Raw genomic sequence first — 20,588 nt, 5'->3', positions numbered from 1 at the left:
GCATATTTTACTCACTAATGCATCACTAGGTTCAGCCCACACTCAAAGACGAGAAAGGGCATGAAGGAAGCAGGGATCACAGGACTGCTATTGGCCCTACAACATCCATTAGCTATGCTTAAAAATCTTTTCTTCAATTTCTAGTGGATAGCAGACAGGACCAGCAATTCAAAAGTCTCCTTAATTTCAAGGCCCAAAGTAAAACTAAAGTTCAAAATATCTCAGTATGCTGGGACGGGCCAAAGACAATCCAGTCTCAAGTTATCTGCCTTTGCCCCCTCACTTCTTCCAGGAAAAAAAAAGACTGATTTCCTAAGAAAGTTATAGATCATTGATCAGGCCTAGGTTAAAATAAAATTTTTAGGAGGTAATTTCATGAACAAATTTTTAGACTTCCATAAATTTAGAGAATTCATATAATGCTGCCTACATCTGGTTTTCTACCAAGAACATGAATTTAAAATGGTGTTCTTTCCCAAATTGTCAGTCTAGGCTTGCAATGATATTCCCAGAACCATCACAGTGTATGGTGGTGTCTGACATCATCTGATCAGACACTATTTTTCTGGGAGCTGAGTTGGTGTGGCCAATGGGGCACTTTGGGGCTTGGATCTTTGCAGTGTTTCATCTCAGCATAGGCCAAGACTGGGCCTACATTCATACTGCCTGTGTGGTGGCCCCCAGTATACAACCAGTGTAATCCTGGTCACCTGAGGATTCATGTTGCTTTCAAGGAACTACTGTCCATCCCTGAAGCTTTAAAAAATCGTGTCCATCAGCACCACAGGTTTTCAAATGACGGCCCAAACATATCACCCAAGACACAAAACTTTCTATAAATATCCTCTTTTGCTCTCTCTCTGTCCTTGAAACTTTTCCCTACTATGGCCACTGCTTAAAACCTTCTCCCACCAACCTCACTGTCCCTCTCATTGCTGTGATTCCACCAGCACCTTCCTGTGTTTTGTTGACTTTCTCCTCCCCAATTGTACGCGGTATGCAATACACTTTCCCAGAAGAGCTGTGTGTGACCCTTGAGAGGATAGTTTGGTCACTTGTTCGGAAGGCCTGGCTCAGGATAACCAGGTGTCAACCCTGCCTTGAAACAGTGATGAATAAATTTATCTCTCTAGAAAGAGCTGGCAACCAGAAACCAGAGTTTGGATCCTGATGTCTTTCTCCTTTTGTTCCTTTCTCCCAAACTCAATTAGGAAGGAAATGTAGAGGAAACTTTTTCATGGGCAATCTTAGGAATAAAGAAAGGCTCTGGAAATGTAGTATTTATCCTAATAACCAGTCTTAAATTATTCAGTTTAGAATCTCTGAGTTGTTCTCCCCGTTCCCCACCCCTGTCCACTGAGTCAACAGAGCCAAAAAAACAAAAAACAAAACAAACAAACAAAACAAAACAAAACCAAAACCCAAAAACCCCAAAAAACCAAAACCCCCCAAAAAACCAATAGCTTTCAATATTCAAATCATATAAAGTTATGTTTAATATCAACATTTCTTCCTTACTACTGAGTATTTTGTATGTGTTGTTTTTGAGATGGTTAAAAGATGTTTTGGGTAAAAATACTGCTATAAATAAAGTCACAAAGAGGAACTAAAGAGCCTCTTGATGAAGGTGAAAGAGGAGAATGAAAAAGCTGACTTAATACTCAACATGCAAAAAAACCAAGATCATGCCATCCAGTCCCATCACTTCATGGTAAATAGAGGGGAAACAATGGAAATAGTGACAGATTTTGTTTTCTTGGGCTCCAAAATCACTGCAGATGGTAATTGCATCTGAAATTAAAAGATGCTTGCTCCTTGGAAGAAAAGTTATGACAAATCCAGTCAGCATATTAAGAAGCAGAGACATTATTTTACAGACAGAGGTCCACATAGTCAAAGCTATGGTTTTTCCAGTGGTCATGTATGGATGTGAGAGTTGGTCTGTAAAGAACGCTGAATGCTGAACAATTGATGCTTTCTAACTGTGGTGTTGGAGAAGACTCTGGAGAATCCCTTGGACAGTAAGGAGATCAAACCAGTCAATCCTAAAGGAAATAGACCCTGAATACTCATTGGAAGGACTGATGCTGAAGCTGAAGCTCCAATACTTTGGCCACCTGATGCAAAGAGCCGACTCATTGGAAAAAACCCTGATGCTGGGAAAGAGGAAGGCAGGAGGAGAAGGGGGCGACAGAGGATGAGATGGTTGGATGGAATCATTGATTCAATGGACATGAGTTTGAGCAAACTCAGGGAGTTAGTGGAGGACAGGGAAGCCTGAGGTGCTGTAGTCCACGGGGTCTCAAGGAGTCAGACATGACTGGGTGCCTGAACAGCAACAACAAAATAAAGTTGCAGCTGAGTTCGCTGAAATGAGAAGCGTTAAAAATGTATCTTTTGAAATATTTTTTGCTTTCATTCTGCAGAAAACATAGAGGAAAAAGAAGAGAAACCAACATGGTAATTACCTGGATGATTTTGCCTCCTTTTTTCAGTGTGGGTACTTACAGTGCCTTGGAGACTGGTTAGTAACCAGGAGAACAGGTCCTCAAATTTGAAGGCTATGATTTGTATCCTGTACTTAGGGATTGTGCTCATTTGTCTTTAATTTAGTGTGTTTTGCTTTCTCATTTGTTTTTGGCTTGTTTTCCTGCCTGTGTAGCAGCAGGTGTTTGGGTGATAATAACATCTAAAATAATTCTAGGAAAACGTGCAAATTGGCTGGAGAGCAGCAGGAGCTATCACAATATTTCCTCCCCATGATCCCCTGGTAATTCAGTTTAACTAATCAGGTCACAGCACCAAAGCTGTGATGTGCCTGGGACATGGTATTTTTTTGGTGCATAATTGCATTGCTGCTTTAACCACAAGGAGTGGCGTATGGAAAAGTTTTATAAATTGGGACACTGGGATTGACACATACACTCTACTATATATATATGTGTGTGCTTAGTCGCTCAGTCGTGCCTGACTCTTTGTGACCCCATGAACTATAGCCCACTAGGCTCCTCTGTCCATGGGATTCTCCAGGTAAGAATACTGGAGTTACATGTATTCCCCATCCCGATCCCCACTCCCACCTTCCTCTCCACCCGATACCTCTGGGTCTTCCCAGTGCACCAGGCCCGAGCACTTGTCTCATGCATCCCACCTGGGTATGACTGATTCATATCAATGTATGATAAAACCCACTGAAATGTTGTGAAGTAATTAGCCTCCAACTAATTAAAAAAATACATTCTAAAAGAAGAAGAAATAAATGAAAACAGCAAAATGCAAAAAAAAAAAAAAAAAAAAAAAAATAAGAATACTGGAGTGGGTAGCCATTCCCTTCTGTGAGGGATCTTTCCGACCCAGGGATCAAACCCAGGTCTCCTGCATTGCAGCCAGATTCTTTACCCTTTGAGCCACCAGGGAAGCTGGCTACATATAAAATAAGTAACTGATAAGGACTTGCTCTATAGCACAGGGAGCTCAATTAAGTACTCTGTAACAACCTATATGGGAAAAGAATATAAAGAAGAGTGGATATATGTGTGTGTGTGTGTGTGTGTGTGTGTGTATAACTTTTTCACTTCACTGTCCATCTGAAATTAACATTATAAATCAACTATAGCTCCAATAAAATTTTCTTAAAAGTTACTATTAATACAAGATTTTCTAATGTGATTACTATTAGGCTTAAATATAATATCTTAAACTTATAACAATAAAATAAAAAATTAAGCAATAAATAAAGGAAGAAAAGCCTTGTAGTTTGGGAGGAGTACTGCCATAATCTAAAAGGGCCCACTATTGAAAGATTGTTGCTGAGCAGTGAAAGACACCGGGATTCTTGGCCTTGGAGTAGAAGAATTCAATCCGGGGCTAGTGATGAGGCTTGATCGCTCAAAGCTTTGGTGTGATAAAGTTTTATTAAAGTATAAAAGAGAAGCTTTGGAAGTTTTGGCCACAACAATCAGAGCAGAAAAAGAAATAAAAGGAATCCACATAGGAAAAGAAGAAGTGAAACTCTCACTGTTTGCAGATGACATGATCCTCTACATAGAAAACCCTAAAGACTCTACCAGAAAATTATTAGAGCTAATCAATGAATAAAGTTGCAGGATATAAAATTAACACACAGAAATCCCTTGCATTCCTATACACTAACAATGAGAAAACAGAAAGAGAAATTAAGGAAACAATACCATTCACCATTGCAACAAAAAGAATAAAATACTTAGGAGTATATCTACCTAAAGAAACAAAAGACCTATACATAGAAAACTATAAAACACTGATGGAAGAAATCAAACAGGACACAAAGAGATGGATAAATATACCGTTTTCATGGATTAGAAGAATCAATACTGTGAAAAGGAGCATACTACCCAAAGCAATCTATAGATTTGATGCAATCCCTATCAAGCTACTAATGGTATTCTTCACAGAACTAGAAAAAATAATTTCACAATTTGTATGGAAATACAAAAAAAAATCTCGAATAGCCAAAGCAATCTTGAGAAAGAAGAATGGAACTGGAGGAATCAACCTGCCTGACTTCAGGCTCTACTACAAAGCCACAGTCATCAAGACAGTATGGTACTGGCACAAAGACAGAAATATAGATCAATGGAACAGAATAGAAAGCCCAGAGATAAATCCATGTACCTACGGACACCTTATCTTCGACAAAAGAGGCAAGAATATACAATGGAAAAAAGACAACTTCTAACAAGTGGTGCTGGGAAAACTGGTCAACCACTTGTAAAAGAATGAAACTAGAACACTTTCTAACACCATACACAAAAATAAACTCAAAATGGATTAAAGATCTAAATGTAAGACCAGGAACTATAAAACTCCTAGAGGAGAACATAGGCAAAACATTCTCTGACATAAATCACAGCAAGATCCTCTATGACCCACCTCCCAGAATATTGGAAATAAAAGCAAAAATAAACAAATGGGACCTAATTAAACTTAAAAACTTATGCACAACAAAGGAAACTATAAGCAAGGTGAAAAGACAGTCTTTTCAGAATGGAAGAAACTTCAGAATGGGAGAAAATAATAGCAAATGAAGAAACAGACAAAGGATTAATCTCAAAAATATACAAGCAACTCCTGCAGCTTAATTCCAGAAAAAGAAATGGGCCAATCAAAAAATGGGCCAAAGATCTAAACAGGCATTTCTCCAAAGATATACAAGAAACTCCTTCAGCTTAATTCCAGAAAAATAAATGACCCAATCAAAAAATGATACAAAGATCTAAATAGACATTTCTCCAAAGAAGACATGTAGATAGCTAACAAACACATGAAATGATGCTCAACATCACTGATTATCAGAGAAATGCAAATCAAAACCTCAGTGAGGTACCATTACACACCAGTCAGAGTGGCTGCTATCCAAAAGTCTACAGCAATAAATGCTGGAGAAGGTGTGAAGAAAAGGGAACCCTCTTACACTGTTGGTGGGAATGCAAACTAGTACAGCCACTATGGAGAACAGTGTGGAGATTCCTTAAAAAACTGGAAATAGAACTGCCATATGACCCAGCAATCCCACTCCTGGGCATACACACCAAGGAAACCAGATCTGAAAGAGACATGTGTACCCCAATGTTCATTGCAGCACTGTTTATAATAGCCAGGACATGGAAGCAACCTAGATGCCCATCAGCAAACGAATGGATAAGGACGCTGTGGTACATATACACCATGGAATATTACTCAGCTGTTAAAAAGAATTCATTTGAATCAATTCTAATGAGATGGATGAAACTGGAGCCCATTATACAGAGTGCAGTAAGCCAGAAAGATAAAGACTAATACAGTATACTAACACATATATATGGAATTTAAAAAGATGGTAACAATAACCCTATATGCAAATCAGAAAAAGAGACACAGATGTACAGAACAGACTTTTAGACTCTGTGGGAGAAGGCGAGGGTGGGATGTTCAGAGAGAACAGCATTGAAACAATTACACTATCAAGGGTGAAACAGATCACCAGCCCAGGTTGGATGCATGAGATAAGTGCTCAGGGCTGGTGCACTGGGAAGACCCAGAGGGATGGGATGGAGAGGGAGGCAGGAGGGGGGATCGGGATGGGGAACACAGGTAAATCCATGGCTGATTCATGTCAATGTATGGCAAAAACCACTACAATATTGTAAAGTAGTTAGCCTCCAACTAATAAAAATAAATGGAAAAAAAAGAAAGAAAAAAAAGTATAAAAGAGAGAGAAAGTTTCTGACGTAAACATCAGAGGAGGGCAGGAGGAGTGCTCCTCTGCTCGTCTTTAACTGGATGTTATATAGTTACTAGCAGGCTATTAATTATAAAAAGGAGATGTCTCAGAAACTCAGAGATTGGCACCAGGCCCCTCACCCACAGCATGCAGTTTGGGATAACACTGGCACCAGGTGAGTTATCCCAGCCCATAAAATGGTTGACATGAATCTTGAAGAAAGGCAGGTTTCCAAGTAAATATAGAGTTTCATTAACATAGATTAGGAGGGCAATGTATGAGTAAAACACACAGGTTTGTCAAGTCGGTTCTGAGTCTTAGGTGGAACCAACTTGAAGCCAGAGTCTAGGGTAAATACATAGTACATTAACATAGCTTAAGACAAATATTTCCGTAAGAAAAACGCATTGGTTAGCTCAAGGTTTGAGAAAAGTTAAGTTCAGGTGGAGCCAGGTGTCGTCAAGGCAACACAGAGTTTTAAAAGAAACCTCTTTTAAAATTTGTATAGAGAAGGGGAAAACATATAACACAAGTAGTTTTTTTCCTCCTGCCACTTAAGAGAGAGATAAAAAAAATGTCTGACACTTGCAGCCTATTTCCTCCGTTTAGAGATCCCTGGCCCTCCTGCCTGTTACCCTCTCACTACCAAGTAACCCCTTACAACAAGACTTAGGAAAGAAGAGTTTTTAATTCTCAAACTTGAGCTATCAAATATGAAACTAGTGTTCATTAATATTTACATTGATTAGGAATATATTCTGCTTAATGTAGAAGAAAATCCATGAAGCAATGATTTAAACAAATAAGAGATTTTTTATTAGACAAAGTTGAGAAATTATTCAGTAGGACTTTGGTGCCATCAGGGCCTCATGTTTCTTTCAATGCCTCACTCTATTATCCTTAGTTTTGTTTGTGCCCTCCAAGAGTCAGTTTCCCCAATCCTTTGTAAGTTCTGTAATCAAGTCCTACTGGCCTCCAAAGTCAAATTCTCTGGGACTTCTCAGTCCCTTTGCCGGATCCCCAGGTTGGGAAATCTGGTGTGGGTCCTAGAACTTTCTTCACAGTGCGAGAATTTCCTTGGTATAATTGTTCTGCAGTTTGTGGGTCTTCTGCTGGGCAGCTCAAGGGCGACTCCTCCAAGAGGGCTCATGCCACAGGCTGTGTGCCCAGGGAGCTGCACGCAGAGCCCCTGCCCCTGCGGCAGGCCATTGCTGACTCGTGTCTCCGCAGGAGATTCAGACACAGGTCTGGTCAGTCTCTGTGGGGTCTCTGGGTTCTGGTGTGCACAAGGTTTTGTTTGAGCCCTACAAGAGTCTCTGGAGGGTATGGGGTTTGATTCTAAATGTGATTTCGCCCCTCCTACCACCTTACTGGTGCCTCTCCTTTGCCCTTGGATGTGCGGGATATTTTTTTGGTGGGATCCAACATTCTCCTGTGGATGGCTGTTCAGCAGGGAGTTGTAATTTTGGAGTTCTCGCAGGAGAAGTTGACCACATGTCCGTCTACTCCGCCATCTTACCAGCTTCCACCAGCTTAAATCGAAGAATGTAGGGAAAACCACGAGACAATTCAGGTATGACCTAAATCAAATGCCTTAAGATTATACAGTGGAAGTGAGAAATAGATTTCAGGGATTAGATCTGATAGAGTGCCTGAAGAACTATGGACAGAGGTTCATGACACTGTACAGGAGGCAGTGATCAAAACCATCCCCAAGAAAAAGAAATGCAAAAAGGCAAAATGGTTGTCTGAGAATGCCTTACAAATAGCTGAGAAAAGAGAAGCTAAAGACAAAGGAGAAAAGGTAAGATATATCCATTTGAATGCAGAGTTCCAAAGAATAGCAAGGAGAGATAAGAAAATCTTCCTCAGTGATCAATGCCAAGAAATAGAGGAAAACAATAGAATGGGAAAGACTAGAGATATCTTCAAGAAAATTAGAGATACCAAGGGAACATTTCATGCAAAGATGGGCTCGATAAAGGACAGAAATGGTATGGACCTAACAGAAGCAGAAGATATTAAGAAGAGGTGGCAAGAATACACGGAAAAACTATACAAAAAAGATCTTCATGATCCAGATAATCACGATGGTGTGATCACTCACTTAGAGCCAGACATCTTGGAATGCAAAGTCAAGTGAAGGATGATGGAATTCCAATTGAGCTGTTTCAAATCCTAAAAGATGATGTTGTGAAAGTGCTGAACTCAGTATGTCAGCAAATTTGGAAAACTCAGCAGTGGCCACAGGACTGGAAAAGGTCAGTTTTCATTCCAATCCCAAAGAAAGGCAATGCCAAAGAATGTTAAAACTACTGCACAATTGCCCTCATCTCACACTCAAAGTAATGCTCAAAATTCTCCAAGCTAGGCTTCAACAGTACATGAACTTTCAGATGTTCAAACTGGATTTAGAAAAGGCAGAGGAACCAGAAATCAAATTGCCAAAATACACTGGATCCTAGAAAAAGCAAGAGTTCCAGAAAAATGTCTACTTCTGCTTTATTGATTACGACAAAACCTTTGATTGTGTGGATCACAATAAATTGTGGAAAATTCTTAAAGAGATGGGAATACCAGACCACCCTACCTGCTTCCTGAGAAATCTGTATACAGGTCAAGAAGCAACAGTTATAACCAGACATGGAACAACAGACTGGTTCCAAATTGGGAAAGCAGTTCAAGGCTGTATGTATATTGTCACCCTGCTTACTCAACTTATATGCAGAGCACATCCTGGGGAATGCTGGGCTGGATAAAGCTCAAGCTGGTATCAAGATTGCTGGGAGAAATATCAATAACCTCAGATACGCAGATGATACCACCCTTATGGCAGAAAGTGAAGAGGAACTAAAGAGCCTTTTGGTGAATGTAAAAGAGGAAAGTGAAAAGGTTTGCTTAGAACTCAACATTCAAAAAATAAAGATCATGGCATCTAGTCCCATCGCTTCATGGCAAATAGATGGGGAAGCAGTGGAAACAGTGACAGATTTTATTTTCTTGGGCTTCAAAATCACTGCAGATGGTGACTGCTGCCATGAAATTAAAAAGCACTTGCTCTTTGGAAGAAAAGCTATGACCAACCTAGATGGCATATTAAAAAGCAGAGACATTACTTTGCCAACAAAGTGTCCATCTAGTCAAAGCTACGGTTTTCCCAGCAGTCATGTATGGATGTGAGAGTTGGACAATAAAGAAACCTGAGCACTGAAGAATTGATGTTTTTTAACTGTGGTGTTGGAGACAACTCTTAAGAGTCTTGCAAGTCTCTCCAAGGGACTTCAGGGAGATCCAACCAGTCAATTCTAAAGGAAATGAGTCCTGAATATTCATTGGAAGTCTGATGCTGAAGCTGAAACTCCAATACTTTGGCCACCTGATGTAAAGAACTGACTCATTGGAAAAGACCCTAATGATGGGAAAGATTGAAGGTGGGAGGAGTAGGGGATGACAGAGGATGAGATGGTTGGATGGCATCACTGACTCGATGGACATGAGTTTGATCAAGCTCTGGGAGTTGGTGATGGACAGGGAGGCCTGGTGTGCTACAGTCCATCTGCTCTCAATGAGTCGGACACGACAGTCATTGAACTAACTAACTAACCATCCTTATTGTGTGGAAACCCTCCTCCCCACAGTTGGTGGGTAGCTCCATACCTCCAAGTGTCAAATGCATGTTCTAGACTGAATGAAATTCGCTGTACATTCCCTTCCAATGCTGTCTCATTGAGTAAGACTGAAGGATCACCCGTAATTGCAAAAATGGCTAGGAAACCAAAATTTCTAGTTTGGCAAATTTGACACACTCCCCAAATCAGGCTTTTGGTTATTAAGAACATAGGGGAGAATGGATGTTTAGTAGGTAAGTAGAGAGCCTTGCAAAATCTCTTTTCAGAGAATAATCTTCCTCATCTGTATATGATGGGTATATGTATATGTAAAATGTCTGTGTGTTTCCAGACTATGTTTAAGAGTGTGGGCTTTCATATCTGACGGAACTGAATTTCAGCTTTCTTCTTCTACTTACTCAATATATGACATCAGGGAAGTTATTTCAGCCTATCCATGTCATATTCCTGAGATTACAATAGTATCTACTTCACAGTTTTTGTGAGAATAAGGAAGATAGTCTATGGCATGCATGCGGCATGGTGTTTCAGTCAGTTCAGTAGCTCAGTCGTGTCTGACTTTTGTGACCCCGTGGGACTGCAGTACGCCAGGCTTCCCTGTCCATCACCAACTCCCAGAGCTGGCTCAAACCCATGTCCACTGAGTCGGTGATGCCATTCACTGTGCTGGGAAGGTAATAAACTTTCAATAATGTTTCTTATTGTTTTGATTATTTTACAGTACTATCTTACTGCTATTATTATCAACCCCTGAATTTTCTGAACTGATAGGCATTTGTGAAACTAGGCAGGAGCCAGGGTAGGGACCTGCCTTCACCTCCTCCGAAGGTAGCCACAAACGGTGGTTCAGCTGCAGGAGCATGAAGGTGTGGCAGCTCCTTGTCCGAGGAAGGGAGAGAAAACCTATGAATGTATCTGTTTATTCCTTCTTCCTCTTGGTATCTCTAAAGTAGGCCCATTGCAAGTAATGGCAAATATGGGACAGAACCCAGGTGCAATTTGCAGTGAGGCAGGTTGTATGGTACAAGAGATTCTACCCTCACCACAAGGGATATCCACCCAGTCTACTAGTGGAAAGGAACTAGTCAGGTCTAATTCTGCTATCCCATTGTCCCTCAACCTGGAACCATTTCTGGAGCTTTGCAGGGTGGTTATGCCAACTGAGTATAGCCTGTGATAAAAGGAGGGGTATTACTTCCTGGCTGTCCACCATATTCAAAATCTGCCTCTATAGGGCTTCCATTGCTGGTCTCCTGCTGGACTTACTTGATAAATGTATCCTCATGTGGACTTCTGGTTTGATATTTCTGTAGCAACTGGGAAGCCATCTTAAGAAATGACATTTGAATACCCAGAAAAGGAATATCTATCTTGTTGTCCAGCCAACAAGTCTACACAATGCCAAGAAGGTATTGGCTGTGCTTGAGTGTTCTCTATTGTGTATTTGATGGACATCCGAAATCACCAGGTAGGTATCTTGTTGTTTAGACTGTATTATTTAGGGTCAGTTGAGATAGTTTCACTGCAAGGTCTCTTCAGGGATATTCACTAGGATATCCCAAGTGTCCATGGGCACCAATGCCTCTGGGCCAGAGATGATACAGACAGCCTTTGACTAGAAGATATGTGTATGGAAAAGCTTCTTTCTTCATTGCTATAGCTTTGTCACCACCACCCTAAAGGGGTATGTCTGTCTGTGCAACACTCCCATAATGCACAGAAATCTTTGATGCTCACACCCAATACGACATCTCTAGCACCTCAATAAGGAGGTCTGAGCTCACTGTAGACTCCTCAATGCAATCCTCAACTCAACAATATCATGATAAATTGTATTTCACAGCCATGACATCATCCTGGAGGCACTGGACCCTGACCAAGTGCTGCACACCATCCTTGGCCTCATGTTCATCACCCAGAAAAGCCACTTCTGTCCTGTTTATAGAAGGCATTTATCCCATCTCAACAATGTAACTCTGACAGGATTTTGATCCCCAGAAAGTGCAGCAGGAAGTTTTGTCTCGGATTGAGTCCTAGAGTTTACCTTCCCAGCCACTTCCACACCCTTCTCTGTAGTGGAGTGTACTGTTTGAATTCTCTGCATTTTGAGTTTTGTTCCTTTCTTTTCTTTGCCACTGAGTCTTCACCCCTCTTTCATTCCTTGTACTATCCTTGAAAAATGAAAGCTTCTCTCAGGTATATGATGAATATGAAATATGATTTCATGTAGCAGCTTGAGAAAAGGGGAAATAGATCAAAACTTCTACTTAATGACATGGCAATCAATTAGGTATATACAGAAAATAACTCTGGAAGATAGCTGCCTTATAACCTTTCAGACATTGTGGAAAGTCATGTTCTGATTGCTCAGCCCTCCTTCTTGCTCCTGCACTGTCATTCTTTATTCTCACCCTTTTTGTTTTCCTAGGTCCTTTCAGCAATGACAGTCATATTGAAGGTAAATTCTAGAGAAAAGAAATGCTGCAAAAGGAGACTACCTGTCTGAATGTCAATGACCATTTCCAACCACCAGAGACAGAGACATCCAGCTGCATTTGAAATTCCAGACTCAGTGTGGCCTCTGGGGGATGGAGCTGGGATTGCCAATCTTTCTGTACAGTAGAGGGGAAGCCTTGGAACTAAGACTGCTTTTTCCAGCATCCAATTATCTTCCAGGTCCCAGAGCTTTGGAAACCCAGTAAATGGCATGATATACTTCACATAATCATGGCGGAGGAAAGGATTCCTATGATTTCAGGCCAATAATAAATATTTTAGTATAGGGTAAATGTGATGGTAGATACAAATTTGATGGCAAAATATTCCATATAATATAGTATGTGTTAACCTAGTACAAAGCTTTATAAATTAAACCAAAAGCAAAAGTCATATTTTTATAACTATCAGTTTGATGTATTTAATCAGGAGTATTTTAATGATAAAAGGTCCTAGAAGTTAGTGCTATCACAGGGAATAATGGGAATTGATGATCTTGGCTGAAAACCACCTTCTTCAGTAAAAGTGATCTTGAGTTCATTCATTAATTCATTTATTCACTTACTAACATTTACTTGCGAAATCCCTAAAATCCAAGTCTTAAATGCTGAAGCCCAAAGTATTGAAACTTTGGAAATATAGGCATAGAAGAAAATATCTGCTTAAAAGTATCCATGCCAAATCTGGATCTTCCCTGTAACTCAGATGGCAAAGAATCTGCCTGCAATGCAAAAGACCTGGGTTTGATTCCTAGGTCAGGAAGATCCTCTAGAGAAGGGAATGGCAATCCACTCCAGTATTCTTGCCTGAAGAATCCCATGGACAGAGGAGCCTGGTGGGCTACAGTTCATGGGGTTGCAAAGAGTCAGGCACGACTGAGTGACTAACACTACTACTGCTATCCATGCTAAAAAAATGTATGAAAGAAAAACAGAAAAGTAATATCCGTGAGGGCTTCCAGTATTATTACCTTTAATTGGAATGAAGGCTATGGCTGAATACAGACTTCTTGCACTGAATTTGAGTTGGCTATCACCAAGTGAATGTGTGTGTGTGTGTGTGTGTGTGTGTGTGTGTGTGTGTGTGTGTGAATGAATGAATGCCCAGCGTATTAAAATGTTGGATGAGTCATTGAAATCATTATGAAATCACCATTGATGTTGTTTTAAGCATTTCTATTGGATATTGGAAAGTAGAAATTATACCATGTGTTTGCTATTTTAATTTGATTGAGATTGACAGAGAATCATTCTTCCTGACAATCATCTCCAACTGATAATGTCTAGGAAGATGGCTGAGTTCTGGAAAACACCAATAGGGCTCCTCTTCTAATTTCTCAAAAAAGCATAGGAGATCATTTAATCTGGAAGGAAAATGTTTCCATTGGTCTAAATAAAAATATTGAAAGTGAAAGTGTTAGTCACTCAGTTGTGTCTGACTCTTTGGGACCCCATGGGCTGTAGCCCACCAGGCTCCCCTGTCCATCTAATTCTCCAGGCAAGAATATTGGAATGGGTAACCATGCCCTTCTTCAGGGGATCTTCCCAACCCAGGGATTGAACTTGGGTTTCCCACATTGCAGGCATATTCTCTACTGTCTGAGCCACTGGGGAAACCTCCAAATATTGAAGAATATTTAAAATCACCAGAAGAGATTTTTATGTGTTTTATCCTGAAGAAGCAGGATTTAAAACATCTGCAATAGCTAATTTGATCTAGTCCCTAACTTGATGCCATCTGATTAAAACACAAGTATAGATAGGTCGCTACTCATCAAAGCTGAAACCCTTACTTAACTTTGCTAATCTGATGTCCTTTTCTGTTGTGGGTTGAATTATATCCTACAAAAGGATGTTGAGGGCTTCCCTTGTGGCTCAGCTTGTAAAGAATCGCCTGTGATGTGGGAGGCCTGGGCTTTATACCTAGGTTGGGAAGATCCCCTGGAGAAGGGAAAGGCTACCCACTCCAGTATTCTGGCCTGGAGAATCCCATGGACTGTATAGTTCATGGGGTCGCAAAGAGTTGGACATGACTGAGCGACTTTCATTCACTCACTCACTCACTCACTGAAAGGATGTTGAAATCTTAACCCCCAGTACTTGTGACCTTATTTGGAAATAGGCTCTTTGCAGAGGATCAAGTTAAGTTGAGGTCAGTAGGGTGGACCATAATCCAGTATGACTGGTGTCCTTACAAAAAGGAGAGATTTAGACACAGAGATGGACACACACAGGCAGCACATGAAATGAACATAAAGGCAAAGATCAGGATGATGCACCTACAAGCCAGGGAATGTCAAAGATTTCTAGCAAACCACAAGAAGGTAAGGGAGAGGCATGGAACAGACAGTCTATCACAGCTGTCAGAAGGAACCAACCCTGCCCTCACCTTAATCTTGGATTTCTAGCCTTCAGAATGGAAAAACAATGTGTCTGTTGATTAAGCCACCTAGTGATAGTACTTTGTCATGGGAGCCCTAGCATAGAGAAGCAACCCTTAACCCAGTAGTGTTAGCTTTGCTCTGGAAGCTAGGGCTTCCCTAATGGCTCAGATGGTAAAGAATCTGCCTGCAATGTGGGTGACTCAGGTTCCATCCCCGTGTCAATCCCTGGGCTGGGAAGATCCCCTGGAGAAGGAAATGGCCACTCACTCTAGTATTCTTGCCTGGTGAATTACATGGACAAAGCCTGGTGGGTTACAGTCAATGGGATCACAAAGAATGGGATATGACTAGGTGATTAAGACTGGTAGCAAACAATCCCTGGGCCTCAGTGGCTCCAGGCTGCTCTCTGCTTCAGGCAAGAGCTGAGGGAAATTCTTTCAAAATTCCAGCCCCAAACTTATGTGTATAAAACTGGTGTGGCATGATTCAGTTCAGTTCAGTTCAGTCACTCAGTCGTGTCCGACTCTTTGCGACCCCATGAATCGCAGCACGCAAGGTCTTCCTGTCCATCACAAACTCCCAGAGTTTACTCAAAGTCATGCCCATCGAGTCAGTGATGCCATCCAGCCATCTCATCCTGTGTCGGTCTCCTTCTCCTCCTGCCCCCAATCCCTCCAATCATCAAGGTCTTTTTCCAATGAGTCAACTCTTCACATGAGGTGGCCAAAGTATTGGACTTTCAGCTTCAGCATCAGTCCTTCCAATGAACACTCAGGACTGATCTTTATGATGGACTGGTTGGATCTCCTTGCAGTCCAAGGGACTCTCAAGAGTCTTCTCCAACACCACAGTTCAAAAGCATCAGTTTTTCAGTGCTCAGCTTTCTTCACTGTCCAACTCTCACATCCATACATGACCACTGGAAAAACCATAGCCTTGACTAGACGGACCTTTGTTGGCAAAGTAATGTCTCGGCTTTTTAATATGCTGTCTAGGTTGGTCATAACTTTCCTTCCAAGGAGTAAGCATCTTTTAATTTCATGGCTGCAGTCACCATCTGCAGTGATTTTGGAGCCCAAAAAATAAAATCTGTCACTGTTTCCACTGTCTCCCCATCTATTTCCCATGAGGTGATGGGACCAGATGCCATGATCTTAGTTTTCTGAATGTTGAGCTTTAAGCCAACTTTTTCATTCTCCTCTTTCACTTTCATCAAGAGGCTTTTTAGTTCCTCTTCACTTTCTGCCATAAGGGTGGTGTCATCTGCATATCTGAGATTATTGATATTTCTCCCAGCAATCTTAATTCCAGCTTGTGCTTCTTCCAGCCCAGCGTTTCTCATGATGTACTCTGTATATAAGTTAAATAAGCAGGGTGACAATATACAGCCTAGATGTACTCCTTTCCCAATTTGGAACCAGTCTATTGTTCCATGTCTAGTTCTAACTGTTGCTTCCTGACCTGCATACAGGTTTCTCAAGAGGCAGATCAGGTGGTCTGGTATTCCCATCTCCTTCAGAATTTTCCACAGTTTAATGTGATTCACACAGTTGAAGACTTTGGCATAGTCAGTAAAGCAGAAATAGATGTTTTTCTGGAACTCTCTTGCTTTTTCGATGATCCAGCAGATGTTGGCAATTTGATCTCTGGTTCCTCTGCCTTTCCTAAAACCAGCTGGAACATCTGTAAGTTCATGGTTCACATATTGCTGAAGCCTGACTTGGAGAATTCTGAGCATTACTTTACTAGTGTGTGAGATGAGTGCAATTGTGTGGTAGTTTGAGCATTCTTTGGGATTACCTTTTTAGGGATTGGAATGAAAACGGATCTTTTCCAGTTCTGTGGCCACTGCTGAGTTTTCCAAGTGTGCTGGCATATTGACTGCAGCACTTTCACAGAATCATCTTTCCGGATTTGAAATAGCTCAACTGGAATTCCTTCATATCCACTAGCTTTGTTCGTAGTGATGCTCTCTAAGGCCCACTTGACTTCACACTCCAGAATGTCTGACTCTAGGTGAGTGACCACACCATTGTGATTATCTGGCTCATGAAAATCTTTTTTGTACAGTTCTTCTGTGTATTATTGTCACCTCTTCTTAATATCTTCTGCTTCTATTAGGTCCATACCATTTCTATCCTTTATTGAGCCCATTTTTGCATGAAATGTTCCCTTGGTATCTCCAATTTTCTTAAAGAGATCTCCAGTCTTTCCCATTCTGTTGTTTTCCTCTATTTCTTTGCATTGATTGCTGAGAAAGACTTTCTTATCTCTCCTTGCTATTCTTTGGAACTCTGCATTCAAATGGGAATATCTTTCCTTTTCTCCTTTACTTTTTGCTTCTCTTCTTTTCACAGCCATTTGTAAGGCCTCCTCAGACAAACATTTTACCTTTTTGCATTTCTTTTCCATGGAGATGATCTTGATCCCTGTCTCCTGTACAATGTCACGAACCTCTGCCCATAGTTTATCATGCTCTCTGTCTATCAGATCTAGTCCCTTAAATGTATTTCTCACTTCCAGTGTATAGTCATAAGGGATTTGATTTAGGTCATACCTGAATGGTCTAGTGGTTATCCCTACTCTCTTCAGTTTAAGTCTGAATTTGGCAATAAGGAGTTTGTGATCTGAGCCACAGTCAGCTCCAGGTCTTGTTTTTGCTGACTGTATAGAGCTTCTCCATCTTTGGCTGCAAAGAGTATAATCAATCTGATTTCAGTGTCGACCATCTGGTGATGTCCATGTGTAGAGCTTCTCTTGTGTTGTTGGAAGAGGGTGTTGGCCATGACCAGTGTGTTCTCTTGGCAAAACTCCATTAACCTTTGCCCTGCTTCATTCTGTACTCCAAGGCCAAATTTGCCTGTTACCCAGGTGTTTCTTGACTTCCTACTTTTGCATTCCAGTCCCCTCTAATGAAAAGGACATCTTTTTGGGGTGTTAGTTCTAAAAGGTCTTGTAGGTCTTCATAGAACCGTTCCATTTCGGCTTCTTCAGCATTACTGGTTGGGGCATAGGCTTGGATTACCGTGATATTGAATGGCTTGCCTTGGAAACGAACAGATATCATTCTGTCGTTTTTGAGATTGCATCCAAGTACTGCATTTCGGACTCTTTTTTTGACTATGACGGCTACTCCATTTCTTCTAAGGGATTCCTGCCCACAGTAGTAGATATAATGGTCATCTGAGTTAAATACACCCATTCCAGTCCATTTTAGTTCACTGATTCCTAGAATGTCGACATTCACTCTTGCCATCTCCTGATTGACCACTTCCAATTTGCCTTGATTCATGGACCTAACATTCCAGGTTCCTTGCAATATTGCTCTTTACAGCATCAGACCTTGCTTCTATCACCAGTCCCATCCACAACAGGGTATTGTTTTGCTTTGGCTCCATCCCTTTATTCTTTCTGGAGTTATTTCTCCACTGATCTCCAGTAGCATATTGGGCACCTACCGACCTGGGGAGTTTCTCTTTCAGTATCCTATCATTTTGCCTTCTCATACTGTTCATGGGAGAAGATACCCCTCGTCCAAGGTAAGGAGCAGTGGCTGCAATTTGCTGGAGCAGACTTGAAGAGATACCCCACATCCAAGGTAAGAGAAATCCAAGTAAGATGATAGGTGTTTCGAGAGGGCATCAGAGGGCAGACAAGCTAAAATCATAGTCACAAAAAATGAGCCAACTTGATCACAGGACCACAGCCTTCTCTAACTCAATGAAACTAAGCCATGCCGTGTGGGGCCACCCAAGATGGCCAGGTCATGGTCATGGAGAGGTCTGGTCATGGAGAGGTCTGACAGAATGTGGTCCACTGGAGAAGGGAATGGCAAACCACTTCAGTATTCTTGCCTTGAGAACCCCATGAACAGTATGAGAAGGTGTGGCATGATAAGATAGGATAAATCATTTCAATATCTAGTCCGTAGATAAAATCCAGAAGTGGTTAGGACTTAAACCTGATTTTCAACACTGAGAGTGTGCCTATCCTTTAATAATATGCCCATTGAATTAAATTCAATTGAATTAAATTAAGAATATGAACCTACAATGAAGTCCTTTAGATTTTTTTCCATTTCTCCTTGTCCTCTCATTTGTAGCACAGAACTCACTTATGACTGAGACCAGATAACTGACTTTTCATCAAATTTCCTAAGGTTACTTTCTTAATTCTCAGGTAATAATACTTGAAATGGGTTTTGTGTAGAATTTTAAAAGGTAGTAGTTTTCTATTTGCAGTGACAGAAGAGGATATGGGAGAAAAGGTAGAATTCTGCTGTCACAATTTTGCTATCTCTGGAAACAATACACAGCAGAAACAATGATTTAGAAAGTTGGACTAGCAACATGTACCATTGCGTATACGTAGGGCTTCCCTCATAGCTCAGTCAGTAAAGAATCTGCCTTCAGTGCAGGAGACCCAGGCCTCGGTTGGGAACATCCCTTGGAGAAGAAATGGCAACCAACTCCGGGATTCTTTCTTGGAAAATTCCATGGACAGAGGAGCCTAACAGGCTACAGGCCATGGGGTCGCAAGAGTCGGACATGACTTAGTGACTAAACCACCACCACTACCATCATGGTGAAACATAAGAAATTAACTAAAGATAAATTTGAGAGAAAATAGGAGCTACTTAATAAAAAGTCAGAATAAAAGAACATATTGATAATCAATAGTATACATGAGAAATACAGATGTTTAAAAAAATGAGACAATTAAGTCTTACTCTCTGGGAAAAGTATTAGTCACTCAGTTGTGTCCAACTCTTTGTGACCCCATGAACTGCAACTCTGTCCATGGGATTTTCCAGGCAAGAATACTGGAGTGGGTTGCCATTTCCTTCTTTATGGCTCTTCACAGCCCAGAGATCGAACTCAGGTCTCTTGCATTGCAGGCAGATTCTTTACCATCTGATGCACAAGGGAAGTCCTTACTCTCTCAGATGAATTAAAAAAAAGAAAAATATAAGACATACTCTGGCTATTTCATATCTTTCAGAGTACAAAATTTTTTTATTCCCTCCCATCTTAAAATTAAAGACCAAAGGAATTAAAATTTGTCTAGCTTTTACTTCTATATCATACTATCAAAATCAGAAGATAATACAGTAATATTTAAATATTGTGAGGGAAAAGACGAAATGCAGGAATGCCATGCCCAGCAAAGATGTGACTACTGTGTCAAGTGTAGTCCCAGGGATTTGGTGCTCTTAGATCTGTGTTGAAAACAAATGGACCAAAGGTATAAAGGAGTAACAAAAATGACAGAGTCAAGGGAAAAGCTATCATAAGTGAAATATAATCATTGCAATATATGGTATTAATTATAATGAGTTTATAATGCTAATTCACTAACACATGCACAAATGAAACATTCATGCATGCACAAAATGACAGTAGAAAATTATGTAAAATAAAAGGAAGAGGAGAGGATTTTAATTCATTGTAGTTAATCTACTACAGATCTAATGAGAAAAAGTTAAATACATGGAAAAACAAAGTACTTGTGACAAAGTAAAAGGCATGTTACAGAGCTTATTTTGGAAGCTGGAAATTTCCCAAGTATTTTCTACAGAACAAACATCATCTTAGATATGTAACCTCACAAAACATCACAATGTAAGAACTAAAAAGAAAAGAAAAAACCCAGAGTAACGGAAATACTTGAGAAAGTGACTAGAAAAATTTTGTATGAATATATGTATGAATACACACACATATATGTATATGTCTCTCTCTATATATGACATATACAAATTGAATTTTATAATTACACTCATCTCACACACTAGCAAAGTGATGCTCAAATTTCTCCAAGCCAGGGTTCAACAGTCCAT

The 20,588-nt window shown here is 40.5% G+C and overlaps 1 long non-coding RNA gene across 1 annotated transcript in view; it reads left to right on the top strand.

Annotated features, from left to right (window-relative positions):
* LOC136173632 (uncharacterized) overlaps window positions 1-20,588 on the top strand; it is an 87,114-nt gene that overhangs the window by 53,805 nt on the left and 12,721 nt on the right. Inside the window, exon 2 of the long non-coding RNA XR_010664253.1 lies at window positions 2,427-2,460. This is a non-coding gene — a long non-coding RNA (uncharacterized lncRNA). The remainder of the gene's footprint in view (window positions 1-2,426; window positions 2,461-20,588) is intronic.

The sequence above is a fragment of the Muntiacus reevesi genome, chromosome 8, assembly GCF_963930625.1.
Source record: "Muntiacus reevesi chromosome 8, mMunRee1.1, whole genome shotgun sequence".
NCBI classification, from domain to species: Eukaryota; Metazoa; Chordata; class Mammalia; order Artiodactyla; family Cervidae; genus Muntiacus; species Muntiacus reevesi.
The sequence above is the reverse complement of the archived record's forward strand: the minus strand, read 5'-3'. Positions and strand labels throughout refer to the sequence as shown.